This window comes from Lithobates pipiens, unplaced genomic scaffold, assembly GCF_037356315.1.
Source record: "Lithobates pipiens isolate NorthernLeopardFrog02 unplaced genomic scaffold, aLitPip1_a1.2 Scaffold_1, whole genome shotgun sequence".
Classification (NCBI taxonomy): domain Eukaryota; kingdom Metazoa; phylum Chordata; class Amphibia; order Anura; family Ranidae; genus Lithobates; species Lithobates pipiens.
The window spans coordinates 46,904,435-46,929,169 of record NW_027507685.1 but is presented as its reverse complement, the minus strand read 5'-3'; positions in this window follow the sequence as shown (position 1 = coordinate 46,929,169).

Genomic DNA, 24,735 nt, shown 5'->3' with positions numbered 1-24,735 from the left:
TTTCGGAACGCACCTTCAGTGCTGCTGGTGGCTTTGTTACCGATCACAGGGTGCGCCTGTCCACCGAATCAGTTGATCGACTGACCTTCATCAAGATGAATCAGTCTTGGATCACCCACAGCTACCAAGCACCTGAAGCTGATGTAACCGAATAATTTTTTTTTGAAATATCACATCCCTTCAAGACTGCCTATGCTGAGTGACTGTCCTGTTATGTTGATTGTCTATCCTCTTTCTCCTCCGCTGATATGTTGGAAGAACATTTTTGGTTCTGGGTGATGCCACCAGCCCAATTTTTCAGCCCCTGTTTAACAGGGGCGTTTAATTAAAATTTTTGATGCAATGCTTTGGAGCAGGGCTCATTCCTGCACCACAACTAGAGTATATGGGAGAGGTTGCAGTGTCGTGGCACCAGCACCAGCACCAGTGCCTAAGGCCCAATTTTTCTGCCCCTGTTTAACAGGGGCGTTTAATTACAATTTTTGATGCAATGCTTTGCAGCAGGGCTAATTCCTGCAATAAAACTAGAGTATATGGAAGAGGTTGCAGTGTGGTGGCACCAGCACCAGTGCCTAAGGCCCAATTTTTCTGCCCCTGTTTAACAGGGGCGTTTAATTACAATTTTTGATGCAATGCTTTGCAGCAGGGCTAATTCCTGCAATAAAACTAGAGTATATGGAAGAGGTTGCAGTGTGGTGGCACCAGCACCAGTGCCTAAGGCCCAATTTTTCTGCCCCTGCTTAACAGGGGCTTTTAATTAAAATTTTTGATGCAATGCTTTGCCGCAGGGCTAATTCCTGCAATAAAACTAGAGTATATGGGAGAGGTTGCAGTGTGGTGGCACCAGCACCAGTGCCTAAGGCCCAATTTTTCTGCCCCTGTTTAACAGGGACTAGTAATTACAATTCTTGATATAATATTTCACAGGAGGGCCCGTTCCTGTGCCCACCCAGAGTAACTGTGAGGACTTATAGTGTTGTGGCACCAGCAGCACAACCACCAACGGTCAATTTTTCTACCACTGTTCAACAATGGCATGTAATTACAATTCTTGATATAATCGTTCACAGCAGGGCGCTCCAGCGCCCACCAAGAGTCACTTTGAGGGCTTACAATGTTGTGGCAAAACCAACACCTTGTTCCGCCATTTCTGCAGGCCCCTACTTTCAAACATCCAACTTACAAACATCTCCTACTTGCAAACGGAAGGAGACAACAGCAAGTGAGATGAAAAAAGATGGACGACAAAACAAATTATACAGGGGTGATAACCCTTCCCTATGTTTTCCAAAAAGCTTAAAAATAGTTTTTTTGACTGGAGCTACACTTTAAAAATGTACCAGTTGAAAATTACAAACAGATTCAACTTAACACAACAAACCTACACAGTCCCTGTCTTGTTTGCACCGCCTGTATACTGCTGTTCTGAGTATATAGGGCCTGGGGGCCACACGCATTTCCTTTTTTTAATATGGGTACGGGGTTCCCCTTAATATGCGTACAAGACCCAAAGGGCCTGGTAATGGGCAGGGAGGGCTACCCATGCCATTTTTCTCAATGATTTTCAACCATATTGCAGGAACCAGATATAACATTAAAACCACAAGCAGTTTTAAATGATGTTATTTCCGTTAAATGTCATTTTGTGCAGGGACTGTTCTAAGCACGGGAAACACGTGGCACTTCACAGGCATACTACAGACACCCCCCAGGCACGATATTTAAAGGAATATTTCACTTTTTTTTTCACTTTAATCGTCATTAAAATCAGTGCTCCCGCCAAAACGGCCATTTTTAAAAACATTTTAGGCATTGACCCATGTCCCCTGGGGCAGGAGCCAGGTCCCCAAACCCTTTTTAGGACAGTATCTTGCATATTAGCCGTTAAAATTAGCACTTTTAATTTCGAACGTTCGAGTCCCATAGTCTTCAATGGGGTTCTAAAGTTTGTACGAATTTGGGGTCCGTTCGAAAGTTCTGGTGCGAACCGAACCGTGGGGGGTGTTCGGCTCATCCCTAGTTTCAAGCAGGTAAAGTAGAGAAACATAGGAGAGGCTCTCTGGTGTTGTATGTTTAACACTCCATCCATGAGTATAACCGATACATGGGGGGGGGGGTGGATATGAACGACCAGATGATGCAGCCCTACTTGGCCACCAGAAGATCACTGTTTTGTTACAAGAAAGTTGCCATTTGATGCAACTAGCCCTGTTCAATTCTAAAATCCCAAGAAGATGTTATCACAGCCCTTGTCTATCCCCATGGCCAACCCACTCAACCAAGTCGCTCTGATGCAGTAGCCACACTCCATGAAATGCACTTTCCCGAAACACTCCCTCCTATCCAAACAGGTCACAACCCCCCCCCCCCCAAAAAAAAAAGAAGAAGAGGAAGAAGAGGTTGTGTGAGAGTTCAAGTAGAGGAATTCGCCGTGACAGCTGATACTACTGAATGAATGAATGAATGAAATACTTGTATAGCACACAATGCGAACTGAATCGCCTCTAGGCGCTGTGGCAAGCTTTGATCATCTGCTAAAAGAGAAAGGTCTTGAGTTTTTTCCTAAAAGCCAGGTGATTTTCTTCCAGGCGGATGTTGATTGCTAGAGCATTCCATAGCCGAGGCCCTTGGACAGCGAATCTCCGATCCCCCTTGGATTTATACCGGGCTTTGGGCACGAGGAGGAGATTTTTGTTGGCTGATCGAAGACTGCGGTTTGGTGTGTAATGATTTATTTTCTCCATTAGGTATTGCGGAGCTTCTCTATGCACGCATTTGTGGGTGAGGCAAAGGGTCTTGAACGTGATCCGATTTTTTACGGTTAGCCAATGTAAGCTCCTCAGCGAAGGAGAGATGGATTCCCAGGGTTTTTTTTCCTGTTATCAGCCTTGCCACCGTGTTTTGGATCAGTTGTAATCGCGCAAGTTGATATTGTGGTAATCCTATGTAAAGCGAATTTGCTTAGTCCAGTCGTGAATTAATGATTGTTCCAACTACCACTGCTTTGTCATTCTTTAGGATAAAAGGGATGAGTCTGCGAAGCATGCGCAGCAGATGGTGAGATCCACTGACTACTGCTCCTATTTGCGCATCCATTGACATTTGTGCGTCTAAAATAACCCTGAGACTCTTCGCTTTGGTCTTTGGGGAGATAGTCTGCCCAAAGACGGTTGGTGGAGACCAGGAGGTTTTGGTTGCGGGCTTATGATTTGGGTGTAAGATAAGAAGCTCTGTCTTTGATTTGTTCCGCTGGAGGGAGTTAGTGGTCATCCAGTCCTCTATTGATTTGAGGCAGTTTTCAAGTTGTTGTTGGTGATCTTTTTTTCCATTGATCCGGAAATAAAGTTGCGTGTCGTCAGCGTAAGAGTGGAAGCAGAGATCTGAGCATCTGATGATTTGAAGGAGTGGACGAATGTAAATGTTGAAGAGAACGGGTGACAAAGGAGAGCTCTGAGGGACTCCGCAGGTGACTGCCCGAGTTTCGGAAAGGAATTTTCCTAGTTTCACTGTCTGTGACCGATTTCCTAGGAAGGACGCGAACCATTGGAGATCTATGTCTTGGACTCCGGCTACTTCTGTGAGGCGGACGAGTAGAGTATTGTGATCTACTGTATCAAACGCTGCACTTAGGTTTAGAAGTACGAGGAGACACGGCTCTCCGTCATCTGCTGCTTCGAGGGCGTCGCCCCAAATCTTGAGGAGAGCTGTTTCTGTTCCATGACCCGGGCGGAAGCCTGATTGCAGCGGGTCCAGGAGTTTGTGAGTATCCAGGTGGAGTTGTAGCTGATGTACTACAGCTTTCTCCATGATCTTAGAAATGGCGTTGAGGCTTGTAATTGGCCTACGGTTGTTTGGATCCTGAGGGTCCAGGTTTGGTTTCTTGAGTAGAGGTTTGACGATGCCTTGTTTGAGGATGCTGGGAACAATTCCTTCGTGTAATGATCGGTTTATGAGGTGGGTTATGGTTGGAGCCACGATGTCGGAGCATTCTTTCAGTAGTTTTGTGGGGATGATGTCAATAGGTGAGGTACTGTCACGCAGTTTATTAATGATGTTTTTTGCGGTGTCTACGGTAATTGGGGATGGTGAAAATTTTGGCTGTTGCGGAATGTTGGTGCAGACATCCTCTTTATGTATTTGCTGGCTGAGGTTGGATGTTTTCTTCTGACAAATTGTTTTCCCTGATGGTTTTGACTTTATCGATGAAAAAATCCGACAGTTTGTCACAGTAATCCTGGGATTCACTTTTTGGGGGTTCTAGGCACACTGGATTCATTGATTGATTAACCAGTTTAAACAGTTCCCGTGGTTGGTTTGCGGCCGTTGAGATTGTATATGAGAAGTGGTCCTTTTTGGCTTTGAAGATTGCTCCCAACTGTCCCTCCCAGCTAGGCCTCTGTATTGGAATGTGCTATCATACTTCACTACACTATTAGTAAAGTGAAGATGATTTTTATTTATTTTTTGCCCCAGTTTCTACTTTCTGCCATTTCTGTGAATGACCCAGACTGTTAACAACTATGCCTCCGCCAAACATGTTTCTGCCTTCAACATGAATTGACCTCGGCCTGTTAAATGACCATGCTTTTTGCCTGCCTCCTGAACTGATCATTTGCCCTGCCACTGTACAGCACATGGGTCTCACATGTGAAGGGCTCCAGAAAAGGTTTTCCGAGTGGAGAAAAAACATTTTTTTCCGGGTTTTTCATTTTCTCAGATTAGGGTCTGGAGACTTGGAGGCTTTGTAGAAATGCCCTCAGGTCTTACCTGACCAAGGCCCAATGTACAAAGTGCCACCTGCTGCCATTTGAACTGGACATGCCTCTGCCTGCCACCTGAACTGCCTGCTAAACCATGCACTGTACTGAACCATGTTCATACTTTTCCATATCTGTCTGCTGCCTGGACAATTCCAGGACATTTCCTTTGGCTATCTAGACAAATGCTTTGACTGCTCTGGAACGATATTCCTGCCTGCTAAAACCACAGGTGAGGTTTTTTTTTTTTGTTTTTTTTTTAAAAGGTTTTATTTGCCAAACGTACATACAAGTCGTGTAATACATTAACCATGTTACAAATTTCATACAGAAAATATTGTTTCAAAATTGGAGGGATCATATGTATGTTTTATATTGGTGCTAATTTTGTACATATGGCATCCTTTTTATTTTTGTAAATAACTTTCCAACATGCAGGTAACGCCCTGCACGTATAACTTAATAAAAAAACTAAAGAAAAACCATCAAAAGACTATTGTTGTGCTGTGTGCTGTTTCCCGACAAGTACCAGGGTTCTGTCATTGGTGTATTCTTAGTATTTGATGTAGATACCTTAGTTGAATCAGTTTATCTCTTACTGAAATAACTGTGGATGTATAGGAGGCCATTACTGCATCCCATTGGCCCTCCGCAAGTTCTGGAATAGCTGTCCAACGGTCCTTACGTTTTTTTTTATTTATTTTTTTTGGTTTTTTACATCGGTAAGTGTGCTGTAGTAGGTGGAGATTAGTTTTGTGTGGTCTGAGTCAGCCAGGAGTATTTCCAATTTAGAGTTCTCTAAGGAGACTCGTCCAGTCCCAAATTGAGCATGCACCACGTTTCAGTCTAATGAACTGAAATGCCCAAGATTCTGGGACATCAAGTTCCCTCTTTATTTGTGCAAATGATTTACATTTACCATCATCAAAAAGTTGATGAAGGTATGCAAGTCAAAATTTAGCCCATTTATTCCCGTCTTCCAAATCAGAAAAACTCCCTTAGGCGTGGGTTGTACCATAGTGGTGCATTCGGTGATAAGTGGAGGGAGCTGTCTGCTATGTGTTTCAGGCAGATCAAGTTTTTTTTTTTTTTTTTGCCGTCTTAAGTATGGCCCCACCATTCATTGTGGGAACTGTGCCCCTAAAAAATAAATTTAGCAATGTTTTGTACGAAGTCACGACCGCTGCTTAAATCGCAGTAGTGGCGTTATTCAGCTATGGAAACATTCGCCAATGTACATGTACCAGTTGTGAAGCTAAATAGTACAGTCTAAGGTCAGGGACCGCTAGGCAACCCCTTCTCACCGGTAGTTGTAAGAGTTTCAGGGATACTCTAGCCGCTTTGTTACCCCATAAAAAGGTCGTTAACAGGGAGTTAATGTACCTAAATTTCCATTTTGGTATGTAGGTTGGGGCATTGGAGAGTACGTACAGAAATTTAGGCAAGAAGATCATTTTAAATAAGTTAGCCCTACCCATTAGCGTGAGTGGTAGGGTCTTTCCATTTTTGTATCTTATCCTGAAATGATTTGATTATTGGTGTTAGATTTGTCTCATTAAAAGGAATCTACAGGGGATTCTATCAGTATTCCCAAGTATTTGAATTGTGTCACCACCCTTAACAGGCAGCCAGTGGGCAAAGTCATATTCGGTTGTGGATCCAGAGGAAAGAGAATTTATTTGGTCCAGTTGATCCTAAAGCCCGAATAATCACAGAACTCCCAGATCAAGGAGGCCGTTGCGGTTAAGGATTCAGCCGGATCTTCCAGATACAGGAGCACGTCATCTGCATATAAAGACACACGTTCCTCTAGATTCCCAACCGAGAGCCCCCTAAGGGTCTCGTGCTGCCTAATTTTAGCAGCCAGGGGCTCTATGGCTAGAGCGAACAGGAGAGGGGATAAGGGACAGCCCTGTCTCGTTCCCCAGCGAATCTGAAAGGCCCTTGATATAAGGCCATTTACTCTAAGCCCTTGTACACACGATCGGAGATTCTGTCGGAATGTGTCCAATCGGAGCGTTTTGTCGGATATTCCGACTGTGTGTGGTCTGCATCGGACTGTTTCCGTCGGACCAACTTTTCCAACTTGCCGGAAATATTTTCAGACAAAATACTCTGATCATGTGTAGCCTACTCCGACGGACAACGTGCCCCACCATGCTCACATTCAAATTCCGACACATAAGCGCTTGCTCAGGTAAAACTACTGCTCATAATCGATATAGCACATTCGTCACGCTGCAATGTTACAAAATTCTTTAATGAAGCGCATTCTCTTGTTCTTTACAATGCTGCAAGAAGGAACTTCTTTTGATGCTCATAGTCACACACTTCTCCCGATCCTATTTCCTAACTCTTTTTACTCATTTCAGCAATACAATTTTTGAATTTGTCACATCTACACAATTTTATATTTTGTTTATTTTTTTGGCTGCATTTTTTTCCCTATAAACATCTCCTTTTTTGACAGTTTGCTCATCTTTCCATTTTTTGGGGTGTGTTGTGTGTAAACTTACCACAACAACATTATTATATGTTTTATATATTCTTTTTTAACCTACAGGAGGTTGTTTAGTGTTGGTACCCCTTGTTATTCATTTCACTTTTTTTTTTTTAAATGTACCTGCCTGCTCACAAATAAACTGGCCTTTTGGAAGGAAAACACATACACAAGTATTTCTTCAAACAAAAAAAAAAAAAGAAAGAAACAAACACCTTTATTTAGGTGTCAGTAACAGATAAAGAGGGAGGCAGCGATGGAGAAACTGGGAAGATTAGCAAAGCCTTTGGCCCCCAGGGCACACATCAACTATTTAAAAGCAAAACTTGGTGGCCTGAGGAGTACATATCTGAGGGAGAGAAGTCTGGTCCTGAAGTCCATGACACCTGGAACAGCAGCAGATGACATCTATGTTCCCAAGCTGTGGTACTACAAGAGGCTGCATCTTCTGTCAGACCAGACTGAACCCAGGTCATCACTCTCTGCTCTTCCTTCCAGGCTGTGGCGCTGGAGGTGTGGCAGAAAGAGGAGGAGGAGGGAGAGATTGTTGAAGTTGGACAAATTGTCACCACAACAGGTAAGTGTCGGAGAACACAGCTTCCGGTAAGCTCATCAATGTATATCACCATATTTTTAATACATGGTGTGTTTTTTTGATTTGTAGGTGATGTGGAAGAAGAATCCCATGTTACCAGTGAAAGTGCCCAGATCCTGATTGGGGAGATAATGGGGTGCAATCGGGATTTGGAAAATATACAGAAAAAACATCAATGTAAAAAATTAAATGAACAACATCATTGATGTTTTGGGGAGAGTGTGAAACAGCCCAAACTAGCTAGGGTTTTATTTTTTGTATTTTAAACCACAACTTTTGTATTTTCAGAAAATCCAAATTTGGAAGATGCAGAGTGTGTAAACATGCGTTATCTCCCATCATGGGGGATCAATGTACATGTTTTTTGGAAAGTGGCTGAGATGAAGGGGTTGCAGCCCCAAAACATGTACATTGATGCCCCATGATGGGAGATAGCACATGTTGACACTCTGTGTGCATCTTCCAAATTTGGATTTTCCAGGGGTGACACCCCATGTGATGAAGGCAATATCAGCCCAGTTTGTACATACTCATGTCTGATATTGTCTTCACTTTTCAAAGTTGAACTTTGTAAGTTCCTGTGTTCTGTATGTTACGCAATGATACATGCCTGTTTACATAAAAACACAAAGCGTAAAAAAAATGACCTGAGAGACTGTTTTTGATACACACAATTTGTTGGTTTGTTGTAAAACCCTTTTCTAAACGCACATGTGAATGTGCTTGGATTAAAAAGTTAAATCATCAACAATGTGTGGCTTCCTTTTTCATTGCGCCAAAGATGTATTTGGAGTAAAATTTTTGTTTGCGGTGAGAATGGGTGTTATTTACTAAAGGTAACTCTACTTTGCACTCCAAGTGCAGTTTCAGGTGTACTTTTGCAGTGCACTTGTAGTGCATAGTGGATGTGCCTTTAGTAAAAAAACACCCACAGTGATGTGTTAATTTGGACAATCATGCCATTTTCCTGCCATGGTGCTGAAAATTAGCACGATTTTGGTCAGTAATGCACTACATACATTAGTTACCAAAACCAAGGTGGGTGTAGCAGACCCACAACATAAGCTTATCTGAAGAAGAGACTGTCCCCTCATCTCGCTAAGAACTTGGGTTTGCACTGTTGGTGAAAAAGGCACAACAAGAAAATACATACATTTACATAGGAGACACCAAAAAGCAAGCCGAGCAGTAAATGAAGGCATTTCAAAGATAAATTTATTCTGAAAATGCCGCTCAGACATTGTCTGGCATATCGATGGCCCCCCTACCCACAAAGTAGTCCATGTATTGGGTTCTAACCTCACGGGCGCTTTGGGGGGGGCAAGCCAGGATGAGCAGGTTCAAGGCCCATGAGATCATCATTTTCCAGCAAGTCTTCTTCTTGTTGGACAACTGAGACCGCATAATTTGCAGAAAGTCTTTTTAGAAAATTGTGCAGAATACAGCAGGCCAGCACTATGTGATTGAGTTTGTATTCCGCCATGTGGATAGGCGTTAAAAAAAGGCGGAACCGGCTGGCCAGTATTCCAAAGGTGTTCACCACTCTTCGGGCTCTGGACAGGCGGAAATTAAAAATCCTCTGGTCTGGGGTGAGAGTCCTCATCGGGAAAGATCGCATCAGATGGTTCGCCAGGGCAAACGCCTCATCCGCGACGAAGACGAACGGGAGTCCTCCCTGATTCTCTTCTGGGGGTGGCAAGCCCAGACTGCCACTCGAGACACCAGTAGAACTCCGTCCGGGAGAACAATCCACCATCCGACATCTGTCCATTTTGCCCCACGTCCACATACAAAAACTCATAGGTTGCAGACACCACTGCCAGCATCACGATACTATGAAACCTCCTATAATTATAATACGACCCCAAGTTGGGTGGTGGGACGATGCAGACGTGCTTCCCATCAATTGCTCCTCCACAATTGGGAAAGTCCCAACGACTGGCAAAGTGGGAGGCCAGTCTGCCATTCCTGTGGCGTTGAAGGACACTGTGGAGTAAAACAAGACCAAAAATTAGTAATTTAAAAAATAAACATTGCAAGCAGATTAGACACAAACATTTTTGGCCAAGATTAGTATAACATTTTGGGAACTGAGTATTTAAAGCCTAAAGTATAAAGGTCCCCTTATCAGAGTCATCACCCCCCCCCACCCCATCCCTCCCCCACCCCACCATCTGATGGGCCCTTGCTAAAAAATGGGGGGGGGGAATGTTTTGGACAGGTAACCCTCTCCACTTGATTGAGGTGAATGCCTAAATAATGTGTGATACTTTGGGAAGCCCCTCCTTACTTACACTATTGGCAGCCCACCGGACAGGTAAGAAGCGTCATAATTCCAAAAAGAAACCAAAATGGAAGCACATTTTGACATTGTGCTATTACATATCAAGAGAATAATAGGGGGGGGGGGGGGGGGGGGGAGGGGGGAATATAGCATTTGAAAGTATTGAGGCAGGCCCTTGCACTACATGCTTTGGTGAATTCATCCATAAATGTGAGCATCAAAAAAAAGGTAGATATAGTGTGTATTGGGTTTGGTAAAGTCAGCAGATAGAGGATTGCTATCAGCTGAGCTAGCAGTTGGGGGGAGGGGGGTTCCTAATGAGTTTGGCACAACCAAAAACAAAAAAAATGTCACTCTGCACAAATTGAAGCACACACATAACATTTGTAGACATTTTAGGGGGTGTTTAGGGGAAAGCAATACTATGGAGCTGACAAAAGACATTGGTAAGTGACTAGACTATAGTTTTATGGGCCAAGAAGAGCATGGTGGGGAAGTTAGTGAGGAAAATATGCATGAGGACAAAGGGGTAGAGTATATGAATTAGAGCATATTGCAATGATGGTAATTAGGGAATGAGGAAAGAAATGCAAGACATTAGCAATCATGAAATACATAGAATGTGATGTTAAAAGGATCAAACTTACCTTCATATAGTCCTTCTGCAGGACCTGAATGATGGCAGAACAGGTCTCTGGAATAATGATCCCCAGAGCCTGGGGGGGGAGATGCCTGTAGAGAACGTGGCAATGAGCCTCTGCTCCGGAGTGATGGTTTGCCGCATGCAGGTATCCTACCTGGTGATATAAGGGGTCAGCAAAGCCAGAAGATGGTGAAAAACGGGGTCCGTCACCTGGAGATAATTCCTGAAATCAGGATTATTCTCCCAGATCTCACGGAGCAAAGCCATGTGCGAGAACTGGTCACGCTGGCGCAACCAATTCTTGGTCCACAAACGCCTCCCTTCCCTGTTCATGGACCGGGCTTGTGTCAAAGTAAGAACCCCAACACGAAGCCCCTGCAGAGCAAAAATTCTACGACGAGTACGTAGACAAAACATGGTTTCAAAACAGTTGGCTGGTCAGAACGGACAACAGAAAGCACCGATAAACAGCAATGCCTGAAAGAACAAACTGAATAGCAGAAGCAAGCAGACAAGAAATGCAAATCAAAGTGTACTATACCAAGATATAGTCCACAATGAGAAACAAATACTTACTGACTGCACGCACTGATCAGATACGCAAAGACAAGCAGAAACTGAAGAGCAGTAGCGATCTGAATCACTAATCTGAAAAGCACGAATCGTCTCTCACCAAACTTCTACTAACACGCGATACACACAAGATCAGCAGAAGGAGCCCGAAGGGTGCCGGACGTGGTGCTGAACTTCCCTTTTCTAGTCCCGCCGTACATGGCTTACGTCACGCGTTCTTGGCAACCGGAAATTCCAACAACTTGGTCCGACCGTGTGTATGCAACATCACTTCCAGACCTCGTCCGGAATTAATCCGTCGGAATAACTCGACGGATTTGGTCGTCGGAATCTCCGACAGTGTGTACAAGGGCTAATATTTGCCTGAGGTTCTGTGTATAAGAGCTGTACCCATGAAATAAATCGTGGTCCGAATTCGAATTTTCTAAGGAGGGAAAAGAGATAGTCCCATTCAACTGAATTGAACGCCTTTTTGGTGTCCAATGATACTATTGCCCTTTTGCCCGTATTTATGTGTTCGACCTGCATGTTGACATATCTTCTAAGGTTAATTTGAGTGAACCTGCCCAGGATGAATCCCATTTGGTCTGAATTTATTAGTTTCAAATAACCAAATTCAGTCTACCGGCCAGTACTTTGGCCAATATCTTGACATCTGAGTTAATCAAAGATATCGGTCTATAGGACTCACAGTCTAGTGGATCCTTCCCAGGTTTGGGGATTAGTACAATTAGAGCCTCCCTCAGATTCTGGAAGTATGCACCCTTTTGCCACCACAAAAAAAAAAAAACAAAATTAAAAAAAAAAAACAAAAAACGTTTCTTTATGTAACTGATACCAATCTGCCGGGAACCCGTCCAAGCCAGGCGATTTGCCTGGTCTGAAAGAGGAGACGGCCCGGGATATCTACTCCAGTGTAATGGAATCCTCCAGAGCCGCTCTATCCTCAGAACATAGTGAGGGTAGATCCAGATCCGCCAGGTAAGAGGTCAGGTCCTGTTACATGTGATTGGTTTGGGTTTGATATAGTGTTTCATAGAAGTTTAAGAAAGTGTTCAAGATCCCATGAGAGTCCTTCACTATTTCACCATTAGGGCGCCTAAGCTGTACCACTGATATCGGAGCATAAAGTCAAAAAGCCAAAAAAGGCCAACAGTCGTCCACTTTTATCGCCGAACGCAAAGAAGGATCTATTTTGGTGCAACTGTTTTTTGGCAGTATATTCAGTGAGAGATATTTTATATTGCCTAGCATTGTCTTGCCATAAGTTATACTTTTCAGGGGACAGATCAATAACATAGGCCCCCTCTGCTGCTACAGCCCTGAGTTCTGCGGTTTTCCTCTCTGAATCCAGAGCCCTAGAGAAGTCTCGTTTCCTTAGCAAATACCCCTCTCATGGTCGCCTTAAAGGCATCCCATTGGCTTGACACAGCTGTATGGGTCCCATTCTCCCTCCAATAGTTATCAATCTCCGACTTACATTTAGTGGTGATGTATTCCTCCTGCAGTCATTGTACGTTCATAATCCAATGTCACCGACCCTGTGGGATATTGAGATCCAGCAGGACTTCCATAGGAGAGTGACCCGACAGGACTCTCGGAATGTAGCGGACATTAGATATGAGTCGGAGACTATCTATCGAGGCCAAAAGCAAGTCTATCCTAGACAGAGTTTTATGGGTCTCAGAGTGACAGGAGTACTCTCTGACACCAGGGTTTCTCAGCCTCCAGACATCAGTGAGAGCATAGCTCTCCAGCCAGGGAGACAAATTATTGTGGGAATCAGAAGTACATCCATGTCTGTCCAGAGCCAACTCTGTAACCGCATTAAAGTCACCCAGCAGCAGTAACAGACCCTGAGCAACCAATACAGCCTCCTTTAGTATACCCTCCAAAATCTGCGAGGAGAACGGTGGAGGTACATAAACACAAACCAGCATTAGACAGACATTATGCATCTGACATACTAAAATCGCATACCTACCCATAGGGTCAGATTTAATCTGTACTATACGTGCAGCTGCCTTTTTGGTCACTAAGATAGCCACACCTCTCGAATAAGTAGAATATTCAGCATGTATTACATTCATTATGTTCTCTTTTTTGAGAGCCATAACTTTGGATCCCTGTAGATGGGTCTCCTGCAGTAGAATATGAGGTTTGTATCTTTTTATAAAATCAAAGACAAGGGATCTTTTTACTTTTGGAGTTCATCCCTTGACAAACTGATTTTATCCACCATCTAAATCCAGTGAATATAACAGCCATATGTTTGGGGAAGTTTCATAGATGTACTCAATACCCAGTACTTTTCCATACCCGTCCTACCATTTTCAGCACACTAACAAAAACCATTAGCCCCACCCTTCCCACAACCCCAACTTCTTGTATGCTTAAAGCCCATAACCTTATATTGTAAACGACCTCAGGGGGGTCATAGGTCTCTAGCAGTGAATCAACTGCTATATACTACTAACTGGCAGCATGTCTGAAGGGAGCCTTATAGCGTCTGAGGAGAGCAAAAAAGAAACACATTTCTTCCCTATCAGGTCCTGAGTTTTTTGAGTGCAAATTACTCCATAAGAAAAGAGAAAAAAAAAATAAAAAACACACACACACACACACACACACACACACACACACACACTGAGAAAAGTGAGGGAGGGAGAGAGAGGAGAGAACAAAAAAAATAAAATAAAATAAAAAATTCTTTCCTCCCCATCCATCCCAGTCTTCTGCCCCCTCCCCCCTGTGGTTCATATAACAGGGTATCTACTTGGTTTTTGATGTAACTTTTGTTCAATAGGCGTATGGGTCCATGCAGGACAGCACATAGAATAAACGTTGTGTCATAGCGAGCAAAGGATAATAAGGCCAAAACAAATTGAAGGAGAAAGGATAAAAAAATTAAATAAAAATAAAAACCCCATGGGATATCTACCCACGTCAGCTAGTCTTATAGTAGTGTATCAGAAAGACGTGTGGGTTTCAGTACATACAAGCAAGAAGAGTGTGTTGGTTCTTCATCAGCGTGCCGCTGGGCTTGAGCGTCCCCTAGCATCCAGCCACTTTGATGTTTCAACAGGGGAGTTGAAGAAGTAAACTTTGTCTTTATCAACCACTCTCAGTTTTGCTGGATAAAGCATGCTATACGTCACCTGCATGTCCCAGAGTCTTTTTTACATGAACAAAGCTGGCTCTCTGTTTCGGTGTGGCAGCAGAGAAGTCAGGATATATAGAGATACGGTTACCATTGTACTGAAGGTCCCCTATAGTGCGAGCTGCACGCAGGATGTTTTCTCTATCTCTGAAGTGCAAGAGGCGGGCAATCATCGGGCGTGGATAAGAACCCAGGGGGTAGGTTTAGAAGGTATCCTGTGTGCCCTTTCTATGGAAAACAAGCGAGAAAACGTGGTGTCAGGCATATTACTTTTGGGAGTTTTTGGGATTCTAGCCGCGTACGGGACCCCGAAAACCAATCACTGCCTTCAGGATTTCTAAGGGTGCAAATTTTTGATTTCACTCCTCACTACCTATCACAGTTTCGAAGGCCATAAAATGCCAAAATAACACAAAACCCCCCCCAAATGACCACATTTTGGAAAGTAGACACCCCAAGCTATTTACTGAGAAGCATGTTGAGTCCATGAAATATTTTATATTTTGCCACAAGTTGCAGGAATATTACAATTGAATTTTCTTTATTTTTTGCACAAAGTTGTCACTAAATGATATATTGCTCACACATGCTAGGGGCATAAGTGAAATTACACCCCAAAATAAATTCTGCTGCTTCTCCCGAGTATGGGGATACCACATGTGGGGGACTTTTTGGGAGCCTAGCCACGTACAGGACCCCGAAAACCAAGCACTGCCTTCAGGATTTAAATATAAAACGCTACCAAAAAAAAAAAACTGTTAGCGATCGCAGGGATCAGGCTTGACTCTGCGAACGCTGCAGTTATGCATTTAGTGTTTTGTAAGTGACAGTGATCGATCGATACTGCACTTGGGTGGGCTGGGCGGAAGGGGCAAAACGCAGGTGCTAGCAGGTATCTGGGCTGATCCCAATAACAATGCGTTTTTTTGGAACCCTAAACTGCTGGGGACGCTAGTATAGATCTGATCAGATATTGATCTGTTCAGATTATATACCACTACGGGAGGTTTATGCTTTGCGCGTGGGTGTTAGCGGTACTGGCACTAACCTAGCGCTGCCTGGGGCGACGCAGACCCTGACCCTAAAACCTAAATTGATATCACCCGCCGGGTGATCAGGGGGTTAAACCTTTATTGGGTAATAAATGGTGGGTGCCCTGATGCTATAAAAAGCAAACTAACTAACCAGAGTCATCCGTAACACTTATACGGTGATCACTGGTGAAAGGGTTAACTAGGGACAATCAGGGGGTTAAAACCATTATTGGGTAGTATATGAGGGTACCTAGCGCTATAAAAACCTGGCAGTGAACCTAAAAAAAAAAATAACTAGCTACCTAGCGGCACCAGTGACATTAATGCAGCGATCAGAAAAACGATTGCTTACTGATACTGGCAAAAGGGGGTGAAAGGGTTAACTCTAGGGGCAATCAGGGGGTTAAACCTTTATTGGGGGGGTAGGGGGCTACCCTGGAGCGAACACTAACTGCCCTGACAGTTTTTACTGTCATAACTGACACTAAATGCAGTGATCAGTAAATAAATGATCACTGCAATCAGTGACACTGACGGGGGGGGGGGGGGGGGGGGATTTGTGTGCCTATGTGTACCTACATGTCAGTGTAGTGTTTGGTGCACTTACTTTGTGTGTTCTCCTCGCAGTCCGGTCAAAAAGACCGCCCCGAGGAGAATGACATCACTTCCTCCCTGCCAGTGTTTACAATACACAGCAGGGGAAGCTTCTCATTCGCCAGGAGCGATCGAGAGGGGATGGCCAGAAACCAACGGCCATCCCTCCCCTCATCCCAGATCGCTCCTGAAGTGAAACGGACCACCGCATCCAGTGGAGGGTAAGCACGTACAGGCACGTTCTTGTGCCTGTACATGCCATTCTGCTGACGTACATTGCCATACGGCGGTCCTTAAGTGGTTAAAGACCCACACCAAAGAACAAAGCGGACCTCTCCTTGCTCATCAGCTGGGATCTCCAACCCCACTAGACCTTCAGTCCTCTCTGAAACCTGCACTAAGGAGGAATTAAGGTGTATAATTAGGCGTGTCACAGCCAAGAACTTGCAGGCACTCTGCTAGCATTACACAGACATCCGATTGTACCAGGCAAATTTCCCTGACCCAGCTGCAGGACCATCAAAAAAAGTTCCCTCCCAGCCATTCACATGCCCAGCAGTTGAATGCTAGCTTGGCTAAATTGCTAGCACTTCAGCTGCTGCCTTTTCAGTTGGTAGACTCGGCCCCCTTCCGTGCGTTTGTGCAATGTTCGGTTCCTCAGTGGAAGGTCCCCAAACACCACTTTTTCTCACAGAAGGCGAATCCAGCTCTCTACCGGCATGTGGAAGGCAATGTCCATGCCTCGCTGGTCAGGGAGGTCAGGTGCATATTACCGCTGACTCATGGTCCAGCAGGCATGGACGTTACCCATCTTTCACGGCCCACTCTTCTGGCAGCCGGGAAGGATGCAGGACAAGGTGCAGTAGTGTTGGAGGTTGTTCCGCCACCACGCCTCCAAAATGCTACTACTGGTTGCAACACAGTTATCTCCTCCACCCCCTCCATGGCCTCTTCCAGTGCTCTGTCTTCGGAACCAGTGGTGCTCTGTAGGTGCTCAAGGGGCTACACAAAGCTTGCGCTGGTTTGTTTGGGGGACAGGAGCCACACAGGGGCAGATATTTTGTCAGCTCTGCAGGGGCAGGCCGAGAGGTGGTTGACACCATGCCAACTTAAGCCAGGAATGGTGGTTTGCGACAATGGCACCAACCTCCTCTCTGCCCTCCAACAGGGACAACTGACCCATGTGCCCTGCATGCCTCACATCCTTAACCTGCTGGTGCAGCGGTTCTTGGGCAGTTACCCAGGCTTACAGAATGTCCTGAGGCAGGAAAGGAAAGTCTGTGTGCATTTCTGCCAATCATTTAATGCCAGTACTCGGCTGGCTGAGCTCCAAAAGGAGTTGAACCTGCCCAAAAACCGCCTTATATGTGACATGCCCACCAGGTGGAACTTAACGTTGGCCATGCTGCAGCAGCTGCACTCGCAGCAGAGGGCCATCAACGAGTACTTGTGCGACTACGGCACCAGGACAGGGTCAGGGAGCTCTTTTTTCACCACACCAGTGGGGCATGATCAGGGATGCATGCACTGTCCTGTCACCATTTGAGGAGGCCACGAGGATGGTGAGCAGTGACAGTGCATGCATCAGTGACATTGTACCTCTTGGAGCATATTCTGTGTGGAATAATGGACAGGGCACTTGAGGCAGAAAGAGGAGGACTTCCTTGCCTCTCAAGGCCCCCCCCCCTTTATCCAGTGTTCCTGCTGTCCCACCCATCACACAGGACGAGGAGGAGGCTTGTGTCAGCATGGAGGTGGAGCCTGGCACTCACCAGCAGCAGCCTTTTAGGGACGATTTACAGTCCCAAAAAACAAGTGGACCAGTAGGTGGCTGGGAGGAGGTGGCTGCGGATCATGTTGCGTTTAGTGATCCAGAAGACTCTGGACCGAATGCCTCAGCTAACCTACTCTGCATGGTCTCCCTGATCCTGCAAAGCCTGCGGAAGGATCCTCATATTCTTCGGATCAAGGAGAGGGACCATTACTGGCTGGCCACTCTCCTTGATCCACGGTACAAGGGTAAGGTTGCGGACCTTATCTTGCCATCACAGAGGGAACAGAGGATGAGACCTCTCCGGGAGGCCTTACAGAAAGGTCTGTGCAACGTCCCCAGAGACTGGGATTACAACTGGTCCTGGACAACATGTTGCTAAGGCATCGGTCAGAAGGAGCAGTGGAGAAGGTGGCCGTCTGACAGATGTGTTCAGACAATTTTTTAGTCCGCAGCCCCAAGGTATGATCGGTTCCAGCAACCATCGCCATCGTCCGATTTACATGGTGCAGGAATACATAGGGGCAAGGTCAGACTTGGACACCTTAAACCGAAAATCCTCTGGCTTACTGGGTCTTGAGGATGGATCACTGGCCAGAGCTTGCACAGTATGCAATTGAGCTACTGGCCTGTCCCGTATCCAGCGTTTTTCGGAACGCACCTTCAGCGCTGCTGGAGGCTTTGTAACCGATCACAGGGTGTGCCTGTCCACCGACTTGGTTGATCGACTGATCTTCATGAAGATGAATCAGTCTTGGATCACCACCAGCTACCAAGCACCTGAAGCTGATGTAACCGAATAATTTTAAAATGTCACATCCCTTCAAGACTGCCTATGCTGAGTGACTGTCCTGTTATGTTGACGGACTATCCTCTTCCTCCTCAATGAGCCTGCTGATAGGTTGGAAGAACATTTTTAGTTCTGGGTCATGCCACCAGTGGCTAAGGCCCAAATTTTCAGCATGATTGACAGGGGCATGCAATTAAAATTTTTGATGCAATGCTTTGCAGCAGGGCTCATTCCTGCACTCTAACTAGAATATCTGGGAGAGGCTGCAGTGACGTGGCACCAGCACTAGTGACTAAGGCCCAATTTTTCAGCCCCTGTTTAACAGGGGCATGTAATTACAATTCTCGATACAATATTTCACAGCGGGGCCCGTTCCTGCACCCACCGAGAGTAACTGAGGACTTATAGTGTTGTGGCACCAGCAGCACCAAAGGCCCAATTTTTCTACCACTGTTCAACAGTGGCATGCAATTACAATTCTTGATATAATCATCCAAAGCAGGGCGCTCTAGCGCCCATCAAGGCACTTTGAGTGCTTACAGTGTTGTGGCAACACCAACACCTTAGGCCCACATTTCTGCAGAGCATACAGGGCAGGCCCCTACTTTCAAACATCCAACTTACAAACGTCTCCTACTTGCAAACGGAAGGAGACAACAGGAAGGGAGATGAAAAAACAGGGGTGATAACAAAAAAAATTATGTTTTCCAAAAAGCTTAATACATTTTGTGTAGCGCCAATCAAAAAATCTCAGTTCAAAATTACAAACAGATTCTACTGAACACAGCAAACCTACACAGTCCCTGTCTTGTTTGCACCGCCTGTATACTGCTGTTCTGAGTATATAGCCTGGGGGCCCCATGCCTTTCCTTTTTTAAATTGGGTAGAGGGTTCCCCTTAACCACTTGCAGACCGGACCATTTTGCTGGTCAAAGACCAGACCACTTTTTGCGATTCGGGCACTGCGTCGCTTTAACCGACAATTGCGCGGCCATGCGACGTGGCTCCCAAACAAAATTGACGTCCTTTTTTCCCCACAAATAGAGCTTTCTTTTGGTGGTATTTGATCACCCCTGCGGTTTTTATTTTTTGCGCTATAAACAAAAATAGAGCGACAATTTTGAAAAAAAAAACACATTATTTTTTGTTATAATAAATATCCCCCAAAAATATATATAAAAAAAAAAAAAATTTCCCTCAGTTTAGGCCGATACGTATTCTTCTACATATTTTTGGTAAAAAAAAAAAAAAAAAAAAAAAAAAAAAATCGCAATAAGCGATTATTGATTGGTTTGCGCAAAAGTTATAGCGTTTACAAAATAGGGATAGTTTTATAGCATTTTTATTAATAATTTTTTATTATTTTTTTTTTTACTAGTAATGGCGGCGATCAGCGATTTTTATTGTGACTGCGACATTGTGGGGGACCCATCGGACATTTTTGACACATTTTTGGGACCATTGTCATTTATACAGTAATCACTGCTATATAAATGCAGTGATTCCTGTGTAAATGACACTGGCACTGAAGGGGTTAACCAGGGGGTGGCAGTGTAGGGGTTAAGTGTTCCTAGGGGTGTGTTACTAACTGTGGGGGGGTAGGGCTTTCATTTAGTGAACACTGATCTCTGCTCCAATCACATGGAGCAGAGATCAGCGTCACTAGTTGCTAGGCAGAATGGAGAAATGCTGTTTACTCTGCATTTCCTCCATTCGGCCGCTCCGTGAGACGATCGTGGGGATGCCCGCGGCGATCGAGTCCACGGGTCCCGTGACCGGACTCACGGGAGTCCCGACCAGCGCGGGAGCGCGCCGCTGGCGGCATTGAATATTGGACGTACCTGTACGCCAATATGCCTGCCCGTGCCATTCTGTCGACGTACATCGTCGTGCGCTGGTCGGGAAGTGGTTAATATCCGTACAAGAACCAAAAGGGGCTGTTAATGGGCGGGGGCTACCCATGCCATTTTTTCAATGATTTTCATCCGTGTTGTCAGAACCAGATATTACATTAAAACAGCAAGCAGTTTTAAATGACTTTTTCGTTAAATGTAATTTTGTGCAGGGACGGTTCTAAAACACGGGAAACACGTGCCACTTCACAGCCATACTATAGACAGCCCCCAGGTATGATATTTAAAGGAATATTTCACTTTTTTCCTTCACTTTAATCGTCATTAAAATTAGTGCTCCCGAAAAAACTGCTGTTTAAAAAAATAAATAAATAAATAAATAAAATAAAAAAATAAAATAAAAAAAAAAAATAAAAAAATAAATAAAAAAAAAATGTTGGTATTGATCCATGTCCCCTGGGGCAAGAGCCGGGTCCCCAAACCCTTTTTAGGAAAATATCTTGCATATTAGCCATTAAAATTAGCGCAACTCTATCCTCTCATAGTGGCGGTCTTGAAAGACGAATAGGGAAAATTAAACGAGCGCTGCCGACATCAGGTCCACTCTGTAGTGCTTTACGAAAATGGATGTTGCTGTCCTGCATATCTGTTCTGGCGTTGCTCCCACTCTGCTTGAGAGGCTGCCATAGCTCTGGTAGAGTGTGCCTTAATACCCATTGGGATTTCTTTCCCCTGCAACTGAATAAGCCTGCTCGATGGTTACTGTGAGCCATCTGGCAATAGTTCATTGGGACGTCTTGCACCCTTTTTCTGGCCCCAGAAAACAAAACAAAGAGTCTGACCTTGATGTTTTGGATAGCTCTAGGTACTGTAGGATACATCTCCTAACATCCAAATGAAATTTAAATTCCTTTTCGCCTGAAGGATTGGGACAAAATGAGGGCAAGACTACCTCCTGGCTTCTATGAAAGCCAGATGCCACGTTAGGCAAAAAAGCCGGATCGGTTGTAAGAACTATCCGATCTGGGAAAACAACGCAAAAAAGGAGGTCTGATTGATAATGTCTCAATCTCGCTGACCCTCCTGTCAGTTGTCACTGCAAAAAAAAAAAAAAGTTTGTGTTGCGTTTTGAAGCAAAAAGGTCCACTTCCAGAGATCCCCATCTCTTTGCTACGAGATTGAAAATCTCCTGGTATCGGACTCAGTTGCCCTCTCCCAGCTTCTTTCGGATGAGAAAGTCTGCTATCACGTTCTTTTCTCCTCTCAGGAAAACTGCTGAGAGTGAGAGTGTTGGTCTCGGCCCAGCTCAGAATGTCTGTTGCTAAGGTCAACAGGGCTCCGCTTCTCATGCCGCCCTGCTTGTTCAAGTAGGCCACGGCTGACAAGTTGTCTGACCGCACCCGAATGTGGTGGCCCTGGAGTTTTTTTTTAAAAACCTGAGGGCTAGCACAACTTCTCTCAGTTCCTTCCAATTGGATGACCGACTTAGCTAGAAGAGAACCCAGATGTGCTCCTGCCACTTGCATCTGTGGTTACCACCCGCAAAACTGGGATGAGCCACAGATGTCCTTGCGACAGGTTTGTCAACTTCCTCCACCAGAGGGATCCCTTTACTTGGTGTGGTACATGTACTAGGGTGTCTAGATCATCCTGACTGTGGCCCCACATCTTTAGAACGAAAGTTTGTAGGAGGACAAAAAAAGTGTAGTCCTGCCCACTAAACTGCTGGGAGGGTAGATGTAAGCAGACCCAATGCCGACATCTGAAACCTTATGGAAATCAGCTGGTTGCTCTGAAGAGAGGCCACCACTCTGTCCATTTTTTTTTTTGCACCTTCTCTATTGTTAGAAACTGTGTTGAGGCCAACAGGAATCCTAGATACATGATCTGTTGTGAAGGGATCAGGCTGGACTACAAAGTACAGTAGCCACGCCAGGTCTGTAAGGACCTTTTTGTTAGGTCGAGATCTTTGGCTAACTGTATTGGGGGCTCTGAAAATAAAAGCAGGTTGTCCAGGTAGGCCATTATTGATATCTCCTGGAGCCGGAGAAAGGCCATGGCCTCTGCCAGGACTTTGGTAAAAAAAAAAGTGGGGTGAAGACGATAGCCCAAATGGTAGGTATACTCTCTTTCTCCACCTAGGTCTACAGTAAGGCGTACTTCTGCAAGGCCTCTGTTATAGGGACGTGTAAATACGCATCCCTTAGGTCCAACAACACCACAAAACAGTTGTGGTGTAGTAGAGCCCTTACTGTAAAGATTCCCTCTCTCTCTCTCCACTACTTTAACTGTTTCAACCAATACCTCATGTACTGGAAAAACTCTTCTCTTTTGTTCCCCCAAGCACATGTACATTTGGTCATGAAGGGTCAGGAGTTTCTTATCCGCCTGGATACCGAGGGTTGTATAAAACAGCCTTTAAGAGGTCCTCTACCTCATCCAGGGATACTTTATATCTAGAGGCTTTCCTGGACCCCCGTCCTGGTCCTCCCCCTCTGAACCTTCCTGAGGGCCTGCAACCTCTATCCTCCCTGTAGTAACAGGTTGGACTGGAGCAGAAACCTGCGCCTGAGGCAGGGTTGTATCCTGAGGAGCTGGACTTGTGGGAAGTTGAAATTTTTCAAACAGGGATCTAAATGAAGAGGTGGACAAGAGCTCTTTGAAGCTGCTAGTCCCGACTCCTGTTCAGATTCCCTTTCTTTAACAAGGGAGTATATGCAGTCTGTACACAACACCTTTGTTCAGGATTCCCCTAGAATGTCCCTACAGGAGGCACACGTCTTTTAGAGCTATGCGCAGATTTAGACTTTTCTACAGCTTTCTAAAATACATGTACAAAAAAAAAAAAAAAAAAAAAAAAAAAACAGGACATGAAACATGTCACTTTAACCATTTAACAACAGGCCCATAGCCGAATGACGGCTACAGGGCAGTTGTTTAACTCTGGTAGGCCGTCATATGATGTCCTCCCAGAATTCCGTTCTCGCGAGCATCCGTGTGGACCCGGCGCATCACGGTAAACGGCCGCTCATCGCGGCCGTTTACCACGTGATCGCTCCGTCGTGATCACTTGTAAACAAACCGGCGTCATGTTCCTCCCTCCCCTCTCTGTACCGATCGGTACAGCGGAAGGGGAAGAGATCGGTGTCAGCAGCAATGTGGGCTGCATCTGCAGTGCCCACATCGCTGCTCACCGAAATGTAACTCCTCAATTCCCTGCCAATACTCTGCAATACCCTGCCATAAATTGCCATACTTGGAGATACCCTGCAATACCCAGCCATAGACATCCCCCCCCCCCCCCCACCTCCCGCCGGTGCTTCTACCAACTCGCCAATATGATCAAAGCCAGAATCTTTATTTATTTTTTTATTTCAGGCTTTCCAGCCTAGAGGTGAGATGTGGGGTCTTATTTAGTGATGGACGAACTTCCGATGGGACGTTTCGCGAACGCGGCTGATAGTTCGCGAACCGGAACGTTCGCGGTGGGCCCCATTGACTTCAATGGGAGGCGAACTTCGCAAACCTACAGGTCAAATTTGCAGCCACAAAATAAATAGCTGTGCAAACATAGTCCCACCACATGGCCAATGACATAATGCATGTATGAGGTGAATCTGGGGTCGACAACTACAAGCATTCTTTTTTTTTTTATATGGGAAATTGTTGTGACAATTCAGGACTGTGGAGTGCATGAAGGCAATGGAGGAGAGGGAAGGTCAGGGACCAGGGTAGGCAAAGAAGATGATCACCAGCAGCGTGACATACAGCAATGACACCTGCACCGTGATAGAGTGATCTGACAACAGCACTGTGATAGAGAGCACTGACATCAGCAGCATGACATAAAGTACTCACACCAGCACCGTGATATACAGCACTGACAGCAGCACCATGACAGAGAGCACTGACATCAGCACCGTGATATACAGCACTGACACCTGCACCGTAAGCAGCCCCAGGAGGAAGTCAGCATAGCACAGGGATGGTGGGAGCCCCTCATAATAAGCAGCCCCAGGAGGATGTCAGCATAGCACAGGGATGGTGGGAGCCCCTCATAATAAGCAGCCCCAGGAGTAAGTCAGCACAGGGATGGTGGGAGCCCCTCAAAATATACACAGCAGAGGTACAGCCCCAGGAGGAAGTCAGCACAGCACAGGGATGGTGGGAGCCCCTCATAA